General features: G+C 39.8%; 1 protein-coding gene across 5 annotated transcripts in view; it reads right to left on the reverse strand.

Annotated features, from left to right (window-relative positions):
* Positions 1 to 22998, reverse strand: part of RARB (retinoic acid receptor beta) — a 336747-nt gene that overhangs the window by 278196 nt on the left and 35553 nt on the right. The window contains exon 1 of one of the 5 annotated variants that reach the window (XM_049798662.1): positions 17452 to 17515. The exons of the other annotated variants lie outside the window; for them this stretch is intronic. The gene's annotated coding sequence lies outside the window, so the exon portion shown is untranslated. Of the gene's footprint in view, positions 1 to 17451; positions 17516 to 22998 lie in introns of those variants that run through there. 5 annotated transcript variants of the gene reach the window in all.

Here is a 22998-nt window from a genome sequence, read left to right on the forward strand (position 1 = left end):
CGGCCGGCGCGCCCCAGACATCCCTGCATTATAGCGCCCCCTGGCGGGCCGGGCCGCGCCCGGAGAGCGGCCCGGCGCAGGGGGCTGCCCGTCAGCCAGCGCCCGGACGTGCCCAGCAAAGCCAAAATCAGCGTTGCCGTGCTCCTGCAGGTCTTTCTGACATCCGTCGATGTGAAAAGTTCCACATCAGTACCGCTGGACCCTACCCTGGTGTTCGCTAGAGAGGCGCAAAAGGCTGGACGGGGAACAGACTGAACGAACTGCAAGCCGCGTCTCAGGAACAGCCTGCAACCGGGGGGACCGCGCCGCGCCAGGAGGAGAAAAAATAACCTGATAAATAACTCGCCTCCAAGGCCTCTCAACTTTTGGCTCACTAGCTATCGTTAAAAATTTGTAAAAGTATATCGGAAGTAAAGCTCGGTTCAACCCCGCCGCGTGTATTCTAGCAACGGAGTGACACATTGAGCCCTTTTCTTTTGATTACTGCCTTCAATCTCATCATTTTTATTTTATGGGACGCAAAGCATCAAATTCAGCTGCAGAAATACAATGTTCAAAATATAGTGGCCAATAAATGTTTCATCTTTTTCACAAACTAGACCTTAAAGAGCTCCAGTTATTTATTTTTATAGCAGCAGCATACATATGTGTATGACACAGTAAAGGATACTGATCTCTGAAGACCTCAGATTATCTTAAACTCCGGAAAATCAATATCAAATCCTGTGTTTATGGTAGTTTTCATTATTTATTTTAGAGCCTAAGAAAGTGGACAGCGGAGGCTGCCAGTTTTGTAGAAAAAGAACCTAGCAAAGTTGCGGTCAGATTTATAGGTCAAACGCTACATTACAAAAGAAACCATTTACACCCAGCAGCCAAAATCACTGCGGTTCATCATAAGCAAAACATTTTTATTAATACTCCCCACACCGTTACTATGCCTCATCTAATTACTTTAGTCCTTATACTACAGCCAACGCTGAGCGTGTGCAAGGAGTTTAAGGGCTCTCATGCAGGTACAGCTGCCTTCAAGGGGCACAACTAGCAATCTGCAGAGTGAAGCCAGAGCAGAGGGCGTTGCTGCCATCTCCAGATGCTCACGCATGCATTTCAGCACGCATGCAAATGAATACCAGCCATGTTAGACCCTGCCGGCTGCTTTCAAGACTGCCAGTTTCTGATTAATTTTAAAAAATGCAAGTTGATGACACACATCAGAAGAGGGGGAAGAGGAGAGAAAGAGGAATGAAAGAAAAAGAGAGCTTTATTCTTCTTTGAAAACACTTGGATGGAGGGAACATCAAAAGATAAAAGTAAGGATTTTTACCTCTTGAAAAACACCCAACCCTTTGAATTATGGTTGCTGAGCTAACTGAAAAAGCAGACTAAGTTAGGTCTACATGAAGTATAATTTTAAATCCCATACGAACTTAACTGGGTTGATCAAGAAGAAATAAAGTCTTAAGTTAAGGAGCGCACAAATTAAACCACAGAAATACTAGCTTAAAAGGCAAAAATGGCCATTAAAGGGAAAGCAGCTCTTACTAGCACTGTCTGTGCTCGACGTACATTTTAGGACCAATCTCTCACTGCCGTAATGATTCTGGCACCATTTTCATGTATGTGAAGTAAAACATTTAAAAGATAATTCTGACTGTAAGCATCTCTCTTTTCCCCTTAATTCTTCACACCAACGTTAAAATGTTATAGAAAAACAGCATTGCTACTATATAAAATGACCGTATACTCTTTATATGAAATATGGTGATTTACTCTTGTGACAAGCGCAAGGTATAGATCTGAAGAACTGTTAGAATGATTACAGGCACTGGAAGAGTCCTGCAGGGTAGGGACTGGAAACACTGATGGGAATCCTTTTAGCTTAAAGATGAGATATCTCATAGAAGGCATGCTTGAGGTTTGAGAAACAAGACAAGATACATTAGACATTCCTATTTATAACATATAATTAAATTTGTGGAATGCACTGCTACCACACCATGCTGACATCAAAAGCGCAGCAGGATTCAGATAAGGTTTAGATAGATAACATGAAAATGAAGTGTTACATCAGAGGGGATTTAGGAAACACAAGGGATTTAAGTCCTTTTGCTACACAGCACAGACCAAAGTCTAATCAACAGGATTAAAAAGAAAATACCATAATGTGAATGACATTTCAAAGTTTATTGTAGGGTTTTCTACAGTTTTGTCTGAAATACCCGGCTCCAGCCTGTGTCAAGAGAAGGGACAGTGACTTAGATGGACCTCTGGTTTGATCTGGTATGGCAACTCCTATATTCTTATGTTCCTATCAGATAATCTGTGGTAACTAGAGTGACAATGGATGGGTACCCATCCTAGGGAAAAAAAAAAAAAAAATAAAAAAAATTTCTATCATTCTACTTCTCAGTGCACTGAACTGAATTATGTTAGGTTAAGTGTTGTCACACTGAATAATCTCAGGCTGTATCACATCTCCAAAGACACAACTCAGTATAACGTGTAGGACAGTGCACTCAAATTTGCTACAGATCTGAACCGAGTGTGAAGGGGGGGGGGGGGGGGGGGGGGGGAGGATAAACTTAAGTTCTAGTGAAACCTACAGCAGCTACAACAGTAATAAAAACTATGTTAGAATATTTTAATTTAAAATGCTCTCCAATTCCAGAAATAGAAATTGCTCAAAGATACAAAACACCTGCCTCTCCTCTTTCTGTCTCTCCTCACCCTATCTAACCTTCATATAATCACAAACTGGCTTTAACATCAAAGAAATCCAAGGGCATCTCTCATTAAAACAGTTGTACAGTTGTGAGGGTAGGAGAACGCCAAAGACCCCTTAGCTTCCTGTAAAAAGTAATCATAATTGATAAATGTTAAAAATCCGTTACATTGAATTAAAAGCGTATCATTTATTTTTTTTTTGTCTATAAGACATGAGAAGAAGCTACCACAAGAGTCAGGAGTGGGAGTCTTGAGATTTTCCCACTCCTTGGAAACTCACAGTTGGTTTCTCTAACTTGGATCTTTCCACAGAAAAGGCAGCACAACCTGCCTCAGCTTTTTCTAAGATCACTGTAAGTTTTCATTGAATGTAAAACAGGTAGCAACAGAGAAGACACATGTGCCTACAATCCACATCACAGTCTTCAAATGTTCATCCCTCTAAATGAATGATTCTGTTTGCTATTCTTAACCCTCCTTGTTATTTATAGCTACTAATTACAATTTTGAATAATTTCGTAAAGATTGCTTTGCAGAACAGCCACCTTTGCAGAGTTTACAATTTAATTTTAAGTATGACAACAACTACAGGCAAAAATAAAAACAGGAGGAAGAAGAGATGGGGCAACAGAACATTGGGTAAAAGGCAAAACTCACAGCAACAAGATTACACAGCACCTCAAAATTGGTGGAGGTGAGCATGTGTATTTCTATAGCTAACTAAAGGTGGTTTGGTTTTTTTGGGGTTTTTTTTGTTTTTTTTTTTTAACCAAACTAAGTTAAATGATTCAATATACAACACCTAAGGGGTGATACATAAATGAAAACAAGACAGTGAGTCAGCAGAGAGCTATCATTATAATTACCATGGACAGAGTGACCTTTCACAAAAACAATACTCTGCACTCAAAAGCCTGATAAAAGAACGCATACTTATCAGGCTCTGCTTCCCATCATATATAGTATGAAAAACACCCCCAAAAGTCATGACTTTCACCTACTAGTTCCTTGCCATCAACCATTTCATAGGTGCTGCGAGGGGATGACCAGAGTCACTGCAGACCAAACCTGGGGCTTAGCCTGCTCATCCTCTGAGGCCGGTGGCTCAGTCAGTCTGTTGTCCTACCCAGGTCCCTTTACACTCACGTCCCAAACATTCCCCAAAAAACTTACTCTGGGCATGTATTTTAACTGGCTCTGTCATTTGCTTGTAAGCTTAGGGCACAGATCTGCCAAGCTGACTACTTGAGTCAGCGCAGCCCCGTCACACCAGACATTCTCCAAATCCCACTCTGTACTTCTGAAACCTAGTTACTTTGTAAAAAGTTGATTTTGAATTAGCCAGCCATGGCTGACAAAATTAAAACTGTTAGTACTATTCCCTTCGTCTCCGGGGCCAAATTCTCTCACGACTTACAGTATTCTGCCAAAAAAATCCACCAGAACACCCCAAACCCCATCCTTTGTTCACCCATGTTACATGTTCAGGTGAACGCTTTCGTGCCCAGCTACCCCAAAACCCTTGGATATCCTCAGTGACTCTGAATGCACGTATTTCCAAACAGAAACTGAGCAGGGCACAAGCAGAGGACACTTCTGCGTGTGAAGGGACCCTTGTCTTGACGACTACTGCGGGCTGCAGGCAGCACGCTGCAAACACAGCGCAGACATCCTAACCGCTGTCCCCCAAGTTTCTGAAGGCAGAGATGAGAGCCCTGATGACAGGCTGTCCCCAACACAGTGGGTAAGTAGACACGAATGCCAGTGAGGAGGAGCACTGCGTGAGCCACAGCCTGCCTTCCACCTCCCTGCTTCCAGCTACCCCACCGTCTTCTACCTGGGCAACCCTATCCTCCCAAAGGTACAAACATGACGTCTAATTACATGCAGATAGCTACTCGCATCTCTGAGAGCTTGTAGAACTGAGACCTGGGTCTGTATTTTAGTGTTTGCTTTTCGAATTACAACATTAAAACAGGACTTTAAGGACTTCATAAAACAAAAGACAGTGTTCTTTGCCAGCCTGTGCAGCCCCATAGCTAACAAGTCTCAGCAATAAGATTTCTAATTTAGCTTTTCACAAGTTTATACAGAGATTCTCCAGAAATATCCGGAGATTTGATGTCTGACAGCTCCACACACTTCGAGAATCCCCTTATCATGCACAATAGGTTTTGATTTTAAAGTAGTTCCTTATTATTACACAATTCTGAACAATTTATTGCCGAATTAATGATGTTTATATGGCTCTTTCGTTACCTTCTAAGACAAACAGGTCAATACTTGTTCATACGGCAAGTGCCAAGAATTACTTGCAAGGTGTAATTTAGCAGTCACCGCTCTCAAGCGGCCACGACTCTTCCCATTTTCTGCCACGGCAGTACTGCCATTTTGACCAGCCCCACGCTGCCTTCACTCTGCAATGCTGCAAGTAGATCACAAACAAACAACAAAATGTTGCTGGAGCACCATCTGCTCCTTGGAAACCTGCCAATCAGCCTCCAAACCACAGAGAGCAGCTTGTGTTGGGATTTACTCCATATCCATCCTTTCTGGAGATTCAGCTTCTGCTGCTGTCCTCAGTAGCCCTCCCAGCAGCTGTAGATAGAGCTTTGATCCTTTTATGGGAAAAAATCTGCAATCTGTTAACAACTTCCATCATACTCATCGAGATGACCTCATCTCCTCGCTTACAGCACATCTACGTCACTGGGTCTGCAATGAGCCAAAGTCATAGAAGAACATTTTGTCCTCAGTAATTACAGCTAACCTGAACCTTGTGAAAACAAGTAACAGGTATAAAAGGAGTATTTTGCCAGTCACTGAAATGCAGCCACTTTTGAGAAGAGCAGAGGAGATCTTAAGCACACGGCATCATTCATCAGTGTTTCAGAGATGAAGTAGGGGCTACGGTGTATAACTTTCATAGCCAACAATAGACAGAAAGGTCACAAGGATGATGTCTCCAAATTTGGTCCACACACTAGAGATAACAAACATTCTTATGAAAATGTTGAAGGACCTTCTTCACCACATGTTAAGACATTTCAATATGGGGAGGGGAGGAATAAAAAAAAAAAAAAAAGGGGGGGGGGGGGGGGGCAGAGTATGCTGTAGGGCTACAGGGAAAGAAAATCTTCCACAAATTCCGTACTGAGATTGCTAACATTTATCATAATCAATAATAACTGTTATATGATATCATGAATGCACATTTCACCTCTTTTATACTTACTTGCAATTAATGCACACAAAGCATAATTTTTTGTCCTATTTTTTTCATACCATAGCTTGGGGTTTTTTTACTACAATTGCTAGTAGAACAGCAGAAAAAAGAACAGCACCATCACAATTGCTGATGCTTCTGTGAGGCTCTATTTGCTGTAGCTCTTGTCTGCCTGTGTACAATGGCAGCAAGCACTGGCTTCAGTGCTGTGACATATCTATTTAATTAACCCAGCTGTTGTATGTACAGTGTGAAGTACCTAGTGATGGTGCCATACTGGAAAGCGGGACTCATAAAAAAAAAAAAAAAAAAAAATTACAGTGCCACTTTGAAAACGAAACACAAATAAAGTCTGCTTGAAAAAAAATACAGATAAACACATTCCTGTCTGGTTTGACAGGTCTCTACTATTCCATTAGATACTGTACAATATTGTAGAAGACTTTTGAAAGTACTGCTTCATATTTTAAATCCACCTCCTTCATCTTGAATAAAATCAGCAATTCAGCTGCATGTGAACAAAAATAGACCATCTACTTAAAATAAAAAAAATCAACAGCAATCATTTTCTAGTGGCAGTATGCTTTTTACCTATGTTTCTACAGTGTCCATTCTTAAAAGTGCCTCTGCGAATCTTGGCATAAGACAAAGCAGGAACATCCCCCAACACTAGCAGATACTGCCTTTTCCTTGAAAGTTCATAATTCCAAAATCAAACAAACAAATTAGTCTGTTTATCGAGCTGTCATTTTCCAGCACTCTCAAGGGATGGAGAAAAAATAAAGGATTCACTGAAGTTGAAGATTATGCACCCATTGCACATGAACAGTACATTAAATATAATTTAGAAAATATCTCCTGCCCGTCATGAGCTGGGCCACAGAATGAGCCAGTTGTACCAATAAAAAGAACACACAAAAAAAAGAACAGCACCATCACCAGTTTCTTTGAGACATGCTGTCCATACAGACACACTGGTTAGTAAATATGGGTGAAAATAAGTTAATTGCTTTGGAAGAACAGCATCCACTGGAACTACATCCGTATTTGAGAAGCCCTCCTGACCACAGCAGCTGGGACAAATGGGACATGGCAGCTTCAACAGCCTCTCCGCTCCTTCGCCAACCTAGAGAACCTCTGCTCATACACGAGATGGAAGTTAACTCAGTTACATCAAATAAGCAATTGCTCATTCTTCTTAAGTGGCTGTCAGACTCCTCCTACATTTTCCAGAAAGCGCTGAGGGGGCTGTCAGTGGTTCCTGGCATAACTGGTGTCAAGGTACTCAATGCATGCCATCCAGGGTCTTCTTCACACCATTGGTGATGAATGCAGAGGAGAGCCCTGTTTAACAATGTGCCTACCTTGCGGGCAGAACTGTGTCATGGAATGAAATCTGGAGATTTCATTTCAAAAGCACATCTAGCCATTGTACTAGGCTATGGCTACTACAAAAAAACTCCCCAAATGCTCTAGAATATGAGTAATTGAAACAGCTACCAGTAGAGTAATTCAGTCTGAATACAATTTATTGAAGTTAAAAAAAAAAATTAAAAAAAATAATGTTTTCTTTGTTGATGTAAAGATCTGAACCTTGCAGAGCTGCTGCTCTCACAGCAGTGACCAGTAAGAAGAGAAGGGGAAGCTGTCTAACATCACCTACCCTCTTATAATCTTGGCTACTACAGCTACAAGAGTTCCCAGGATTTAGGTACAGCCCTACTGTCTACTGTCGTTGAAAACCATGTAATAGAAATATGTATTTAGTCTAGCTTTATATACACTTTCACACACATTCATAGCTAGACAGACAGACAGATAGATAGAAGGTAACTTGCCTGCACACTTAGAGTGGAACCAAAATGGCAAATTTCTACCTACCACACAATCTTGTTTCATCTGTTACAGTCAAGATCCAGGTGAAAAAATCCTATGCTAGCATTTTATTTTCAGACGTGTCTGAACAATGGAAGTTTCTTGCAATACTTCACCCAGGGTACCTATCCAGAAACCTGTAAACTAAGAGAGATGCACCTAAATCTATTTCTGGTGTGAGATGGAACATGAACCTGGAAGCCAATTAACTGCAAAGAAAAACATTTTTTATTGAAGCCAATTTTCAAGGCACTCATGAGACCGCATCCCCTGCAAGTAAGAGCAGAGGGAAAGATAGAAACAGAAAAATTCTCTATTAGAAGACCATCCTACGAATGCAGACCTAGAAATGCACTGACCTTTCCTGTGACCCTTTTAGAAGAGTGACTTTTGTGAAGTCTTTAGTTTTGCAGGCACAGCATTTTAGCACATTTCCGAAACCCATAATACGCTTCGTAGCTCTTCCCCGAAACAAACCAATCTACACAAATATTTGAAGTCTATTTTCTTCATTCGCACAGTTTGAATGCGCTACAGTTCACCTTCAGCGGTACCTCCTTTTAAGATGAAGCTGAAAGGAAAGTTCTGATGCCTCGCTCAACTTCTTTGGGACTACTGCTACACAAGACATCAGTCCACTAAATAATGCAAGTCAGAATCTCCAGGAGAAGACATTTACAGCCTTTATTTTAACCAAACGGACTGACTGGGGTTCTGTAAATAAGGGATAAACTTTCATTCAGCTATTCAGATTGGTACATCCGCTAACAACAGACCTCCCAACTGTTAAACCCCGGAGCTACACTTCCAGTTTGATCCAGTGGGAAAAATCCTTCTCATTAGGACCATGTTCAGCAATGGTAATAACTGGTCTCATTATTCTTAGTAGTTTGTAGGAAGATACAATCCCAAAAAAACAAGAAATGGGAAATATCAGCTCCTCAGAGGTTGTTCCTTTGTCTCCACTGACAGTTTAGCATTCTTCACCACTTGAGGACTTTCTCTTCTCAATGGCAAAAACACTGCCTTGCCCAAGGTCCCAACCTAGCTGCAAATAACTAGTCAGCATCAAGAAACTGGAATGCTTGATTTATCTCAGCACCCAAAATCTGCAGTCAAACCAAACCTCTGATTTGTGTCTGCAATATTTGTTTGCCATTGCTGGGATGAGAAAAATGAAAAAAACTTCTAAAAATTAGGTTATAGATTTTATACAGCCAGTCTGTGATATATACTTCAGCATGACTCATGAAAAGCAAAGATGAAAACAAAAATGAAAATCAAGTTAATTAAACATTTTGATTACTAGGACTAAAAAGTCTACCTACTTTTTTCTAAACCAATTCACCCACTTTAGTTGAAACTCAGAGTTGAAAGAAAAAAAAATTACTGCTGTAAATGCCAGAAAAAAATAAATGAAGAAAATACTAAAAAGTAAATAAATCAGAAAAGGAATAATGAAGATTCTAGCACACATTCAGAAATCTCCAAGGACAAACAAAACACTAGTGTTAAACTGAACTACCCTACCTTTCTCATTAAGGTATCCTGAACAGGGAGGCAACTGGTGGTTAGTTGAAGACAAACAACACTGATGTTGAGTTAATTTCACCTTAACTTTAGGTTTTCATCCCTCCATTTTCTTGCCTAGGTATTTCAAACAGGTTTCCCTTCTGGAGAATTGCAAGGAGGTATTCTGTTCCTTTGTTGGGGTTGGTTTGGGTTTTTCTTGTACTTGTCCTACTTAGTTGCAAACTGAGCACTTGAGGCTCAACTCTAGAGCAAACTCATGTTACTTTTAGCTGCCTGATTCCAATTCAAGCTGAACTTACAAGAGTATCCTTAATTTTTTTGCTGATGCAAGATTCCATCAGTGAAGAGTCAGGCACCATAGATTGTCATTCTTCCTTGTCTGCTCCGTACTTCACCACACTGGTAGAATCAGTACCAAAATAGGGAATTACCAGAGGAATACCCTCCTGTATACTCTTTTCCACTATTTCTTAAAATAACATATAGATAATCTAGCCTACCACAATAATTCCTAAGTAGGTCACCGCATTTTAGAAGCGAGTGCAGTTTTGCAGAACATAACGCCTTCGCATTCATTAGTGGTAGGAAAAGGTACCTTCCTAAGCCCGATGATGGTCCGACTGGTTCATCCCGTTATTGCCATATTGTCATGCAATAACCTACCCTCATTTCACTAGGGCACCATAAATCAGGCCTCACATTCAGGGAGGTTGTAAAACCATCAATCGCAGATAGCCTGCGTCCAGCTAAGGTCTAGCGAGAGTGATCTGAAAACTAACAGCAGGAAACTTTACCACCATCATCTGCTATACACAAGGCAAGGGCAACATTTCCGATATAAGGGGCTGGCGTCTACCGGGCACCCGCAAGGAGGCTCAGGTGCAGCCTTTCCACTTCAGAGGCTGCTCTCAGCGTTCACTTTTATCAGCTCCAGTGCAATATTTTCAAAATCTCCCCCTGGGTGATGTCCTTCAAACCTTTTCTAGGTATCCAGTCTCAAATTTGATTTTCCTCCTTTTATTCTCCTGATTCTTCAAAGATCATTCCAGAAACCTGATTTGATTAGAAGTCTCTTTTAACGTAAGCAATTCATCCTCGCACAGGCGGAGCTGTTGATTCACCTTTTCTTTAATTTCATTTCGGCTGCCTTTCATTTGAGCTATCTCAATTTTAACCTCTGTAAAAGCTCCATCTACCTTGTTTACTGTTTCTTGGATTTGAAAGATCTCCTCCATTAAGTCCTTAAGCGACAGCTTCACGGCCATTTTTGGCTCCAGCTGTTTGTCAGGAGAGGTCAGCCACCGCCTCGGTCTTTTATTTGTCTGGAGCTACATTCAAATTGTTTTCAGAGCAATTGTTTTCTTCCCATTTTCTGCCATTGCTGCTCGAAAACAATAATGAATTACCTCATTTCTAAGGAAGGTTTCATCTCTTTACTTCATTATCAAGGGCAGGGAGCAAGACCATTTCAGAGGTTGGTACCCTGCACAAATTTCCTCAAGTCTTGCTTAAGGATTAAGAGAGCAGTAACAGTTAAAAGTTATTTTCTTCACGCACAGGGCATCCCGTAGGAGAGCACTTGAGGTTGGTCAGAAAATTCACTTTCTTATCATCCTGCTAGGCAGGGAAGTATTAGGTCTTACAAACAAGAAAACTGGTAGCAAAAATACTGCATTAAAAACTTAGATACAAAAAAAAGCCCCACTTTTTTTTTTTTTTTTTTTTTTTTTTTTTTTTTCCTTTCCCCTCTTCCCCTCCTTTTTTTCGGCTCAGGTTAGCAGGATCAGTTCCTCAGCCATACAGGAAGCCTGGGGCAGATCTGGAAATAGAAGGTTTCCTGCCTTGATATGTAGTTGCCAGACTATCTTCTCTCCTCTAAACACATACAAAATGTGCTCAAGGGAAAGCAGCCAACACACAAAACTGATGAAAGAGTAGTTTTAGGCCCTTTTCCGATCTTTCTCAAGCAAACCTTCATCCTTTTGTCTATTATTTCATGTATCAGTCAGTCGATAAGGAAGATACAGAGACTTAAGATGTGTGGTTAGGTGGCGGTGGGTTTGTTTTTTTAAAAGAATTTTTACTTTAAATCATACTCTAGCTGTACAAAACCCACCTGAAAGTTAGCATATTGTAGATTAATACTTTATATTAAATATATAGATATTTTTTTAATTATGAGCACACTGTTCCCTCCCCTCCCACGCACAGAAAGTATCACACAGATTTACGCACTGCCATACACACACACAAAAAAATGCACACCACTGAAGCTAATATTATTTAGGACAGGATTCACCCAATTCAGCGCTAGCTAACTACAAGTTAGTCAAAAAGTGTCGACTCCCTCCCCAGACAATGCAGCCAGCCTGACTTCCCAGGGGAAACGTATCCCACCTTTGCGGGACACTTTTCTTCAGATGAGACGATTCCTTCTCTACAGGGACCCTTCCTTTCCATGACTGAGCTGAAAGGCTGGACAACTAGCTCACATGTGATGCCTACTTTTTAGACAGCTAATTTGAAGTGAAAATTAATCCCACTCTTGCACACTTTTTTCCAAGTAGATTCATTTGTAGTTTTAACATTAAATTTCTCCTACATTAAGGGGTGAAACTATATTTTTATTAGAAGCTATTTTTCTGACACTACAAAATCTTTACCACATCAAAAAACTGTTTCAATACTACCCATAAATTACTTTGACTTGCAATACACTAATAAAATTATTGGAACTTTCTTACACTACAAACCTGTGATTCTTACAAAACAGAAATCCAAAGGTAGATTCTAACCTACTACAGGACACCTAACTACACAGATTTAAAAATACTTAAGTGATTTACAAAGCTCCACAGAAGTACCCTGACAGACATTTTAGATTTTTGACCTTTCACTTACCAGAGGCAAATTTTTGCAGAGAGAAGATGGGTTATCAGATTGTTTCATATATAAACTCATGCCAGTTTCTTTGTAAGAATGCTAATGAAAACCCAACTTTGTCTTTTTCCATCATAAATGAGCATTTTAAGAGTAAAACCTCTTACCAGAAAGAATATCATGATGTCCTAACATACACCCTCAATCAGAGAAATATAAATTCTTCCAATAGTAATTACAAATCTCTAAACTGGGAAGCGAGCCGGGGGGCAGGGGGGGAGGTACATAAGTGTACATAAAAAAAAAAAGACTCACAATTTTTGTTTTAGAGATTTAATCTATAAATAATAAATAAGCAAACAAGGAAATTCTAATACTTTCTTCTTGCATTAAAAAAAATAAACAAACATTTTATCTATCCTGGTGCAATCTATTTTGGTAAGTCATAAAAAAATAAGACAAGCCAGCTGGGTCTTGAGTCCCATTCTCACTGGGGCCCCTTTTCGTTGGCAGAACAGCGTAAAGCAGCCTCTGTGTAAAAGAAACGAAGCCCAGAGGAACGTACGGCAGAGCACAGTGATTCTATAGTCATAGTTATTAGGAGAAATCCAGAACAGGATGTAGGAAAATCATACAAGCTGAATCTAAAGAGACAGAGGCCACATCTGGAGAGAAGATTAAATGCAAGTGTGCTATACATATACAGGACAGAAAAATAAAATTACTTGGACCTAAACTGAGACATATCACAGTGATGACACAGAGAATAAACAGTGGCACTATGAGCTATGTTTGCTTACCAAGCAAGGAATGAAACTTTATGAAAAATTATTATTTAAAATTATCTTAATGCTGGGATACAAAACCAGTATATTTACAGACTGTATTTCTAATCCTTACTTACTGTCTGCAGTAGTGATTGTATAAAATAAAGCACTAAAAATTCCTAGCCAAGTGAAAAGCCTGATAATTTAACTTCCTGGCTTGGCTTCCAAAGACTAATGCAAAGTTTAGTAGCTGCACAGTCAAATAAATCTTTTGACTACAGCTTTCTTTTTTTGAGAAAATGGTAAATACGGTATTTTCTATATTATATACCAGAACTACAGTCACAACCCAAGAATGTAGATCTTTCACCCATTCATTACAGAAAATATTGCTTGAGGGAAACTGCTTTAAACTGATTTATGTGGTAGACACAGGAAGACAACCCAGTCAAATTGGACAATGTGGCAGATGGTAATGGATTTATGCATATTTATGTAGCATGTATTTACTTGTCGACTTTGTTATCCATCTTTTGCCCCTTCCAAAAGTAGATGGCAATTTATAACAACTGTGATGCTGTTACTGGTTGACACTCCCTTCACAGCCCTTTCCTCTGGACAGGCTAAACAGCAGCATGCTTTGTGCAGCTATTTTAATTGTTTTACAGTTTTATTACAAAACATCCTGTCTGTTACACTTGCTTCCTGAGGCTATCATAACAATGTTAGTTGCTACTGCTTAAATCTGCCTCAGGGTGTCTGTTTTTACAGTTACAATTAAAGTCAGTAAGTAGTTCACCAACATGTTAACATTAATTTGTCTTTTAATTTATTTGACCTTTTAAACTAAGCAAGTAACTTACCGAGGTAAGGGATACACAAAGTTCAATCATTATACGTTTTTGCAATAACGTGCTTTCTGGTTCCCTTCCACCAAAACATTCAAGCGTTCAGTTGCAAGTGCTTTTACTTATTCTACATTAGTTCAGAAAAGGCAAAATATATTCACATTGCGTTTAATATGCATATGTTTTACATAACATTAATGCATATACCACCAGTATAATCTTTAAAATTCATGACAGACTAACAGAGCAATCCAAGAAGAGTTTCTAAAACCTTGATGCACTAAAACTGCTTACGCGCTTACATATCCTTACATTATTAAGGACTGTTTACAGAACACATCAAAACTGATGCCAAAGCAAAGACCACAAGGATCCAAATAACCAGAAAACAACAAACTGCTTCAGTTTTGGTACCATTTTCTCATGCAGACACAGCAAATGTAAAACAAGGTGCTATCAAAAAATTCTGATACCCTTGGTTCTGATTTAAAAACGTAGCCCTATACCTGTGTGCCTTACGCTCTATAGAAACTAACGCAAAAATACCTGGACGCACATTTCAGTATTTAGGATAACAAAAATGTGTTAATACATAAACAAATAAATTAAATGTTGCAAATAAATACAGTTTTATATTGATTAGATATCACTCTAAAGTATATTTAAATAAGCCTCCCAAGCTGCAGGGAGAACCTCCAGACAGGGTTTAGAACTACTTTGACCAAGTCACTTCTAAGCTGGCACAGCTTTCCCACGTTTTTGATAAACGTGCCCTTTGCCTATGGGCATCGTGAGCTGCTGAGTCTAACTAAAACCCTGCTAAGAATGGGGTACCACCCACCTCAAGAGCACTCCCTGGTAAATTAGATAGGGGGGAATGGTGAGGAAAGGCTCATCAAATGGTCATTTACTGTTAAGAGTCACTCAGGCTCAAGCAGGAGGCAGCAGACAAGAGGGAAAGAGGGAAGGAAGCTTGGGGAAAAAGCTAAAAAGGGGAAAAGATTAAATGAAAACAGCCACTACCATCTAATAAAAAATAAATCCTTATAAAAAAAAAAAAAAGGAGAAAAGTATTCATTCACTCCCTCCTGGGTGATTAAAGCATTTGACTCCTTTTCTCACAAACCTCTCCCACGATGACCAAAGCTTTAAACTGTTACTGCCATCTTCCTCCCAAGTTCCCAAACCTCTCTCAGCTGCAAAAGCCTTTACTCAGCTGCGTGCCTGAGCATCTACAACCTCCAGCATTCATCTTTCTGCAGTGCAGTCACCAAAAATTAACACAAATATTTGCAACAAAAAGCCAACTTTGCAGCAAAAAAATAGTTTATTGGGGAGGGGGGGGTGGACGGACGGACGGACGACACACAGACAGGACGATGACACATATTAAAATATATGGGATTTTCAACAAATTTAGTTTTGGAATCAGCAATAAAAACTGATTTTGCATCTATTTGGTTTGATTTTAGCATCTGATAGCGCATACTATCCTTACAGATACACAACGCAATTAAAACAAAACAATACAAACAAATAAAAAAAACCCAACCCAGGCCAGTTACATATCTTTCTGTTTCCCCTGTGCTGCTGGCAGAATGTCCAAGCTGTCACGGGATTTAGTGCAGCGAGCTGTGGAAATAAGAAATCAGGCTGTGCCTCACCTTAGCACTGAGGCCACACAATATGAAGAAAAATGCTACGGCTGGAAGTGGTCATCGGTCAATTACTCACCCTTTAAAATCCTATTATCTTCCAATTCTGCCAAGGAAAAAAAGGCACTGCTGAACACAGAAAGGCAGAACAAACACTATCTTTTTAACCAAATGTGTCCAAAAGAGGTTGTCTCTCCATATGCTGCCGGTCACCCAGCTGAAAGGCTTGGTTCTGACTGGGTGGCTTGCAGCACCAAGCGAAGTTAATGGTATTTTAAGAAGAGAGCTCTATGTGGCGTATTTGACTTAAGACTGTTTAGCACGTCATGGCTACAGAATAAGCAACAGAGATGAGTTCTAGATAGAGCAGATAAAAGGAATGCAAAACCTAGCCAAAAGAAAGACTAATGCCTGCCAGGTAAAATGCAAAACTTTGTGTCAAGAAGAATATTCAGTAACGAGGCAGCAAGACAGATTCAAAATATATTTCTAGCAGAGGGAAGATCAACGCTCTTGCCATTACAAAGACCTGCTTGAGCGCACCCACATTGGTGTACGCCTTTCACACTGCTAAAGGACATAAATTGCAGCACAGCGAGACTTTATCAGATGCCATTCTGCACCAGAGCGGGATGAAAAGAATAACACTTCGCTCTGGTATAAAATGAGATGGACTTTTTTAAGCTGGCCACCAATACCATATTTATCCCACAGTCTGAACTCCAAAGATCTTCGAAACATCCCTCCCTGTCCTCACATTTACATCTCGACAATAAAAGCATTTTAACATCATTGAAATGGGGCCACCGCAGAAGGACTGCATTTTCCTTGCCCTAAGGAGATGAGGCAGCACCACGTAGAACCTGAAGGCAACCAGAGGAGGCCACGAGACCCGCGCAGCTCCCCGGCGCTTGCGGGTCCGCAGGACCACAAGAGAAGGAAAACCACTGAGGAAAGGCGTGTTGGCTAAAGCTCCTTTCCCCTGGCAATAACTGCGAGAAGGATTATTTCCCAGGGACAGAAGCCCTCTGCTGGTCAAGGCTTTTTATAAGATGATTTACAGCGGCTAAATGCACACAGGTTTTAATTTACCACTGGTTTTTCCTACATCAAAGCAGAGCCGTGAATGAGAAACGCAAGAATGCATTTTGCATTCCTTCTGGGGAAAAAAAATCAGCTAACCAGATTACAGCAATCCAATCTTCTTTTTTGTTCTTAACTGGCTAACTTGTTTTGTTATTTCAAAAAATGCTGTCCACCCCATAGTTAAATATGTAATCACTTTTAAAAGGCATTCATGACTTAAACAGTCCTGACCTCACATACACACTCGACACCTCTTTCACTGTTTGCTCAAGAATGACAAGAACCGCTGAAATAAACCATGTTACCAAGATAAGTATTCAACCCTGCAATTTGTTCTCCAGCACAGGTATTTAATATTTAAATGCATTAATATTTTTTTTTAAAAAAGTGAATATTTAATGTCTGTTTTAGACATTTGAATTGTATTTAAGTTTCCAAAATTATGTTTAAGCAAAAAACAATGCATTACCTCACCTTCCCATGAAACTAGAATATCGGCCTTCAAAGCAAATCAACTCTATTTTTGGCTTTGACTGCAAGCAGGCTTAGTAGCTGTTGCATTGAGATTGGTTAATTGTATTTTTGGTACCTGTTCATAAGTGGAATGATTTTCCTGCAAGACATAGGTAGGTAACCATCTTTTTAGACCCACCCCTCAAGTTCAACAGGAAGGGCTGAATTAATTCTTGATTTCTACAAGAAATCAAAGGCTTGTTCTGGCCAAAAAAAAAGCCTCTACAGACAAGTCAATCTCTGGATACACAGATTTTATCATGCACACAAATACACAAACACACACGATTCCTTGTCTCCTCGCCACGCTACAGCTGTTATTATTTATTTATTGTTATTACCGAGATGCCAGGGGACTTTAGTCAAGAATCAGAATTTACAGTCTAGTGCTTCACTCATGCACCAACAGTAAAGGTTGATCCTGCATCCATACCGTTTTCACTGCAAATTCAGCATCTAGGATATAGCAAAAGCCTGAAAAAAAAATAAATTATCGTCTTCAGACACCTTAGTCCAAAGCTCTTAGTCCACAGTTTTGCAGCTCAGTGCATTTATGCTTGGCATCTTTAAATCCATCCAGAGTAAAGAAATCAATGAAAATATATAAATAAAAAGACATCCAATCAGGTACAGTCCTACATATGGGAATTCTGCTGTGTGATGGAAGCAGTGTATTTCTAAATCTATACCAAGAACCAAACAGTAAATCAATGCAATACAGCAGGTCTACCCAAAAAATTCTGCTATTAAGCTATCCCTAAAAATTATTTTAAAATCCAGTATGGCAGGATCCTTAAAAATTAAGCTAATGCCATTATAAATTAAGTACAGATGAATTCTTCCGTGAAAAAGGGGGGTGACTAGCATGGATGAGCACACCACTTCTGTACTTGTGTAACCCTAAGCAGCTGGTCAATACCAGAGAAGTCACTGTTTGGCTGTCAATGTCTATTTTGTGTGTCAGTCTAGAAACCCCATTTATCTACTACCAGTCAGCATGACAATGTTTATCCATCCAGCTCAAAAATCCAGGCTCACAGGTATCAAGATCTGTCCATGTATTCGAATTTACCTAGCAGCTGAAGCCTCTTCCATGACAGAAATACACAAATGTAAACACAACAGGGTTCTCCTAGAGGAGATGCAGTAGTCTGGCCTGGAGATCTGAATGAACTGCAATGAGACTCCCAGTCCATCACTCATTTTAACAAATTGTTACAGCAGCAACCAATTGCCTCATTCACATGCACTGAATTCAAGTTGTTGATGACTTAATTCTGTTCTTTTTTTTTATTTTGTAGCACCTAACTTTATAACCCCAGGTGGCAATGCCCTCCTGATGATGCGTTTCCCAAGTGATTTTCTAGAATTTTTTAAACGGATAAACAGAATTTCTATTAAATTATGTCACACTGATAACTACTTGGGTTAACAGGAGGACTGATTCTTCGGGCTCAACACTCAGCCTCCTGTTACGTGATCGCAGGGAGTAACCACCGCATTGCTGTCCTACGATGATTGCAGTAACCAGACGAGGAGGTGGCATCTCCCAAGGAGGTTGTGCATATGCATCTCCTCACAGGACAGAAACAAAAGTTACGGGTGCCAGCCTAAGATCCAGGCAGGAATTTGCTCCAGTGGATGCAAACTCTTCCTGCCTCTTCAGTCCAAGCTTCCCGCTCCTCCTTTCCACCGATGCCCTTGGGTGCTACTGTCCTCCATGTTCTAGAGAAAGAAATGGGAGTAAAACGCATCACACCCGTCCAGCGTGCAGTTTTAGAAAAGGGCATTCTCAGCCAGTCTGTAAAAAGACATCATTTTAAAACACCATTTTTGAAGGGGGAAAAAAAAAAATCTTAAGATAAACCACATCCTGTGGAAACTAACTTGCACCATGTTCTAGTCTCTCATGAACACTTCACATAGCTAACAAAGGAGCATAAAACTGTAACTGCAATTACAACGTGTTAATACTTAAAAGTCTTTTAACATAGCTCATCACTTGATAGTTCTGACAAAGTACTTTCTGGATATATTACAAATGTCTTGTACTGCCTTATAAAAAGCCAAGAACAATCTCAAAGCTTCAAGTTCTATGAAAACCGACAGACAAAATTTAAACTCAATTTTGAAGATTTAAGACAAGACTGATGTTCCCACTTACATTAAAACCACTATTACAAGAACAAAAATGTAGGTTTTGAAGCTTAGAGAAGACTGAATGGCGGTGAGCCAAGCTCTTTGCAGGACAGTTACGAAGGGTGGAAGTTATTTTTAATAAATTGCCACAAGTCTTAATCCTAAATGTATTACGAAGCGAGTGTACAGTATTTAATCCATACTCCAGCAAAAGCAAGCTTCCTGGGAAGCTGAGAGCAGCATGCCAAACCTGTAGTATTAAGACCATCCTAGGACTGGCTCTTCAGTGAAACCTGCTCCTCATGCAGTTGCTTCAAGAAGACTTTCAAAGGAGTGAGATGTTCTTCCCAGTCAGTACAGGTGGCACGATCTGACCTTCCAAAGCGCAGACTACCCAAAGCCCCGCAATGTTAAAAGAACACGCGATGTATTAACAGTATTAAACTGTTACTGTATTAACATTTAACTATGCCTATGCAGTAGATGTCAAAGAGCGTGCAATTAGCCTTGGGCGCTGGGGAACCCAGACGAAGGCGCGATTTGTAGTGACCCCACAGCGCTGCAGCGAGAGCATTAAACCACAGGGACCAGGATCAACCTCAACGAGTTTCACAATAGGTACTTAGGATAAGGCTGGGGAAAGCTGACACACATACATGCACAGATACAGAAGGAAATACAGGATTTCATTCAATGGAGTGAATCACATCGAATTCTGTCTTCAAACGGACTGAGGACAGCAGAAGAAATGATACACAGATCCAAGTCGAAATGAATGTAATGGAACAAATTATTCTTCATAATGTAGAACACGTGCTGCCTAACACAACAAAATATCAATGCCTACTAACAAAAAGGAAATTTTAGTCAAAAAGAAAGCCACATCAAGCATCATAAAAAGTAAGTGCAATTGACAGTGTAAGACAGTTGCAATCTCTACCTGCGATAATGAAATCAACTGTAATTAGGGGAGCATAGGCACACCCTAGCACCTTGCCAGCGCTGGAGCGGCGCAGGTCAGGCAGGGTGCCTCGCTCCGGGTTGCTGCAAAACACAGCCTAGCCTGGTCCTGCGCACCAGTGCCGATGCCATCCATGTGAGAGCCTCTCAAACACAGACCCACAGTTCAGGTTACAATTGCTCCTGTCTGAAGGCTCATTTATATTGCCAAGAAGGATAAAGAGGTTTTACATTAAATAGGAATCAAAGCCACAAATATTGATGAGGCTAGCAGGACTTACCAGTGCCAGAGCAACACAGGTTTCTATCATTCCAGCAAAGTCATTAAGGAGTGTGAATTTTGGATCGCTTTAAGGCTCCCTTGTATCTGATAGAGCATTATACGGTGGGAGAGTATCTTGAAATCCGTAGTACTGCTTCCAGAGTAACTGGAAAGTCATGTGGATAAACAAAAAAAGAAACTAACTGCAATCTTAAAATTAACAACTGAGACCTTGGAGATCTTGCTCGTATCTCAAATGCAGCATTGGGAAATTGTGTTTCTATTTGTAGCAAAGCTAATGATAAACAAATATATGAATACTGACCATATTTTATTGTATCTTATTTTGAGCTGTAATTTAGCAATGTACTGCACTGTATTTATCCCTCTGGAGTCTGGCTCCCGTGCCTACAAAATCTGGTTTACTTCAGGTGGCAAAGGTTGATGCTTCCACATGCTAATGTTTCAAAACCTGACATCCATTCAGCAGGAATGGTGAAAAGGTTTAAAAAAAAAGTGAAGAAAGAATGGTGTGCAGCAACCCAATTATGGGGCTATCATGCATCAGGTTTCTCCAGACATACCCTATTTTCCCACCCAGATATTTCATGCAGGTAAAAAAAAAAAAAAAAAAAAAAAAAAAAAAAAAAAAAGTGCTCTGTTGAGGCTCCAATGATGCTTTTACTCAGCATAAAGCTGAAAGATGGTAATGAAATAACTAAATGCATGCGAGCATATCTCCTTGGTAACCTAAGTAAATGTACATAAGGCAGTCAACATAAAGATGTTAAGATACCTCTGAGCTGCAATGCTCAGTCCTCTTGTGGTCTCATTCTAGCAACCTATTTTTCCAGTAGAGGTGACAGGAGAAGAGGGGAAAAAGAAAAAGAAAAAAGCAAAGACAAGCAGGCCAGTGTTAGCAGAGTAATATGTCTGGGTGCCTGATTTGACAGTTTGCAACTCATTTTGTTCGGTATTCTGACAATTCTCCCTTCTTTCCTTTTTTCTTTCCTTCAATCTTCTTTAAGACCATGTGAATTATTTTTTTTTCCTTCTTTCTCAATTTCTTTGCCTGACTATCCACCAATATCTCTTCTACTTCTCCACTTAACGTTTGTCTCCTATTTCCTCCCTTGTGAATCTTTCTAAGTCAGTGTCTTTTTCTTTTTTTTTTTTAAATTGCATCCTCATTTCATGACTGCCATCTCCCACCCCAAAAAAACCCAGAACACATTTAATAAATGACTGTACTAAAACCAGTATTTCCCTTGTATAAGAAGCAGCTTTGGGGGCACCGGCACTCCTGCTGGAGGCAGGACAGCGGTATTACAGCACAGCTAATTAAGTACCTTTTCCTTCAAATTCCATATGGACTCCATTTTCACCATGCTTCTTAAGTAAGACTCATCACAGCAGTTATCTTCTGGACTATGAACAATATTGAAGTGTAGCACATAATATTTATATAAAAGCACGTTACAAATTGATCCTGAGGGCGGGAACGGTAATTTTGCTGTCTACACAAACTATCTTTAAGTGCAGTTAAGAAATCATTTCACAGGCTCAAAGTATATAATAAAATGAAGGTAATAAGCATGACTGAGACACAGAGGGAACAAATTATCTTCTGGCAATATACCCTACAATTGTGACTGGATAAAACTGTTAATCTGCAGCTGAGCAGAAAATGTATAATCTGAAGGGATTTCTTCATTTAAAATGAAACAATCTGCTATCCTTTGATAAAACAGTAAGAACTCACAGTATTACACAAATTACAAAAAACAGCGCAACAGGACACAAGTCCAACAGAAAAAAGAAAAGTTATTCAGTATCTCCAGCATTAAAAAGTTGCTTTAGTTGACTAAAAAATACAAGCTAATAGAACAGCTGGTATCATGAAGCTAGATTCCTCCTCTGCTCACATGTACCTTTCTGCTGATACATGAATCCAAAGCTTTTTTTCTATTGCTCCCTCCTGTCTCACTGGTACTAACCATCTAAGCTGTTACACTGAATTAATGTAAACTCAAAAAAAGATTTTCTATGAAACGGCTACTCCAACTCCATTTACAAATCATGGGTGCTTTTCCATTTGAAATTAAATGGTACTCATCTTTCACAGACAAAGCATCTGAGATTTAACTACGCAGAGTAATCTTCCAGTACAATTATTACTAATTGCTTCTTGTGATTCCATTTCCAAACGTGTTCTGATGAGAAATACAGAAAGTAGTGTAGGTCACATTTTAGAAGTGAAAGCCAAAAGTACAATTAGAATTAAGAAACAATTCAATACATTAAATTTGAAATACCTTTCTACGCTTGCTTAAGTAGATATACAACTAAACCCAATTTCGTTTGTGTTGAAGAAGGTGTCTGCATACAAGAGAAAAATAGTTTATCCCTGTTTCCAGCATAAAAATTACAGGCACAGCCACTGAAACTGTAAATTCATCCATTTACAGTCCCACAGAGAACCCCTCCATAGAAACACCCCTCTAAAGCCAGAGTGGATGTTTTGGGT

This window comes from Accipiter gentilis, chromosome 4, assembly GCF_929443795.1.
Source record: "Accipiter gentilis chromosome 4, bAccGen1.1, whole genome shotgun sequence".
In the NCBI taxonomy this organism is placed as follows: domain Eukaryota; kingdom Metazoa; phylum Chordata; class Aves; order Accipitriformes; family Accipitridae; genus Astur; species Astur gentilis.